Below are 3207 nucleotides of genomic sequence, written 5' to 3'. Positions count from 1 at the left end.
GGTGCCGGTCCTGGGGACGGACAGCAGAGGCTGGCCTCACGGAGGGGCTGCGATGGGCGGAGGGCTCCAGGGCGTGGGGCGAAGCCAGGAGGGTGGGAGGGCTATCTCACCAGGAGCTCAGCAGTGCCAGGCGCAGGGTTAGGGTCTGACCTCCAGCCCCGTGTGGCTGGCTGGACAGTCACAAAGAGGATTAAGGGGAAACACACTCTCAGTGATGGTGTCGGATTCCTTGGGCCATCCTGCGGGATAGCGACTGTCACCCCTGTTTTATAAGCAGCAGACTGCCAAACCCGAGCAGGGCACTGAGGCTGGAGTGCGGAGCCCCCGGCCCTGGGCACCAACCGCCCAACCCTAACTCCTGGTGCGGGAGGCAGGCCTTGGTTGCCATAACAACTGGATGCTGGCAGCAAAAATAGCAACCTGCTTCTCAGTCAACTTCTGCTCTGGGAGAAAATAAGATCCATTTCCAGCCTGTGTTTCCTTTCAGGATCTCCTCTGGTCCTGCCGCGCCCGCTGCCACGGCGCCCAGAGCCCGGGAGGCCTGGCCCAAACCCGAGGCGCCTCCGCCTTCGGGGGCCGCGGCGCCGTGGGCCCGGGGGCAGGGGGGGCGCTGACCTTTGCAAAGCCAGCGGGGCCTTTAGGGACAGAGGCTGGGGGCCGAGGAGGCGGTGTGGCTGGCCCGGGACGGGGTGTCCTGGGGAGGGGGGCTGGCAGTGAGGCTGGGTGGGGTGGGTGGGGTCGGGCAGCTGCAGGAGGGAGGCAGGAGGAGGCAGGGAAGCCAGGGCTCGGCTCCTGGGCCTGAGTCCTGGGGTGGAGTGCTGGGCTGCAGGGCGGGTCCCGGGACGGCCCCCTGGTCCCTCTCAGCCCCTCTCCCTCCACCTGAGGGGACAGGAGGCGCTGCCACCGCAGCCGTGGGCCTCCCCGTGCTCGACGCGACTCCCCGTGAGGCAGTCCCCTCCCTCAGGACTCAGCCTACAGCCCTGAGACCAGCTTCCCCAGTGCCACTCCGCGACCTGTGGGCCCCACCCGGCCTGGAAATCAGACCCCCTCTGCCTGACCCTGCGACCTGGGGAGGGTCCCCGAGGGGCCCCTGGCCACGTGCGGCTGTGAGGACCTGGCCCTGCAGTCGTGGTGTTTCATTTTACTATCGGACTGGCGACGGCTGGCAGGACCCTAGCACCACGGCTCTCCGAGGTCCGGAGGGCAATCTGGACCCAGGGCTCCGGACCCTTACAGCCTCGCCCTCCTGCCCCCCACCCCCCTCCTCCGGCCCCCACCCCCCTCCTCCTGCCCCCCACCCCCCTCCTCCGGCCCCCACCCCCCTCCTCCTGCCCTCACCCCCCTCCTCCTCCCCCACCCCCTCCTCCTGCCGCTACCCCCCTCCTCCTGCCCCCCAACCCCTCCTCCTGCCCCCCAACCCCTCCTCCTGCCCCCCAACCCCTCCTCCTGCCCCCCACCCCCTCCTCCTGCCCCCACCCCCTCCTCCTCCCCCACCCCCCTCCTCCTCCCCCACCCCCCTCCTCCTGCCCCCACCCCCTCCTCCTCCCCCACCCCCCTCCTCCTCCCCCACCCCCCTCCTCCTGCCCCCACCCCCCTCCTCCTGCCCCCACCCCCCCTCCTCCTGCCCCCCCCCCTCCTCCTGCCCCCCCCCCCCCTCCTCCGCCCCCACCCCCTCCTCCGGCCCCCACCCCCTCCTCCTGCCCCCCACCCCCCTCCTCCTGCCCCCCCCCCCTCCTCCTGCCCCCACCCCCCTCCTCCTGCCCCCCACCCCCTCCTCCTGCCCCCCACCCCCCTCCTCCTGCCCCCACCCCCTCCTCCTGCCCCCACCCCCCTCCTCCTGCCCCCCACCCCCTCCTCCTGCCCCCACCCCCTCCTCCTGCCCCCACCCCCCTCCTCCTGCCCCCCACCCCCTCCTCCTGCCCCCACCCCCCTCCTCCTGCCCCCACCCCCTCCTCCTGCCCCCCACCCCCTCCTCCTGCCCCCACCCCCTCCTCCTGCCCCCCACCCCCTCCTCCTGCCCCCCACCCCCTCCTCCTGCCCCCCACCCCCTCCTCCGCCCCCACCCCCTCCTCCTGCCCCCACCCCCCTCCTCCTGCCCCCACCCCCCTCCTCCTGCCCCCACCCCCCTCCTCCTGCCCCCCACAGCCCTCCTCCTGCCCCCCCCCCCTCCTCCTGCCCCCACCCCCTCCTCCTGCCCCCCACCCCCCTCCTCCTCCCCCACCCCCCTCCTCCGGCCCCCACCCCCCTCCTCCGGCCCCCCACCCCTCCTCCTGCCCCACCCCCTCTTCCTGCCCCCCAACCCCTCCTCCTGCCCCCAACCCCCTCCTCCTCCCCCACCCCCCCCCTCCTGCCCCCACCCCCTCCTCCTGCCCCCCCACCCCCTCCTCCTGCCCCCCACCCCCCTCCTCCTCCCCCACCCCCTCCTCCGCCCCCACCCCCCCTCCTCCGGCCCCCACCCCCTCCTCCGCCCCCACCCCCCTCCTCCTGCCCCCCACCCCCCTCCTCCTCCCCCACCCCCTCCTCCGCCCCCACCCCCCTCCTCCGGCCCCCACCCCCCTCCTCCGGCCCCCCCCCCCCTCCTCCGGCCCCCACCCCGCTCCTCCTGCCCCCACCCCGCTCCTCCTGCCCCCCACCCCCCTCCTCCTGCCCCCACCCCCCTCCTCCTGCCCCCACCCCCCTCCTCCTGCCCCCACCCCCCTCCTCCTGTCCCCCAACCCCCTCCTCCTCCCCCACCCCCTTCCTCCTGCCCCCACCCCCCTCCTCCTGCCCCCACCCCCCTCCTCCTGCAACCACCCCCTCCTCCTGCCCCCAACCCCCTCCTCCTGCCCTCCAACCCCTCCTCCTGCCCCCCACCCCCTCCTCCTGCCCCCCACCCCCCTCCTCCTCCCCCACCCCCCTCCTCCTGCCCCCACCCCCCTCCTCCTGCAACCACCCCCTCCTCCTGCCCCCCAACCCCTCCTCCTGCCCCCCCCCTCCTTCTGCCCCCCACTCCCCTCCTCCTGCCCCCCCCCCCCTCCTCCTGCCCCCACCCCCCTCCTCCTGCCCCCACCCCCCTCCTCCTGCCCCCACCCTCCTCCTCCTGCCCCCACCCCCCTCCTCCTGCCCCCACCCTCCTCCTCCTGCCCCCACCCCCCTCCTCCTGCCCCCACCCCCCTCCTCCTGCCCCCACCCCCCTCCTCCTGCCCCTACCCCCCTTCTCCTGCCCCC

At 75.1% G+C, this 3207-nt stretch overlaps 1 pseudogene; it reads left to right on the top strand.

Moving 5' to 3' along the window:
• The first annotated feature begins 1532 nt into the window (after positions 1-1532).
• Positions 1533-2918, top strand: LOC123651792 (annotated as a pseudogene).
• The last annotated feature ends 289 nt before the right edge of the window (positions 2919-3207 follow it).

Source organism: Pipistrellus kuhlii, unplaced genomic scaffold (assembly GCF_014108245.1).
Source record: "Pipistrellus kuhlii isolate mPipKuh1 unplaced genomic scaffold, mPipKuh1.p scaffold_m20_p_8, whole genome shotgun sequence".
In the NCBI taxonomy this organism is placed as follows: Eukaryota; Metazoa; Chordata; class Mammalia; order Chiroptera; family Vespertilionidae; genus Pipistrellus; species Pipistrellus kuhlii.
Note: the sequence above shows the minus strand (reverse complement) of the source record. Positions and strands in the feature narration are given on the sequence as shown.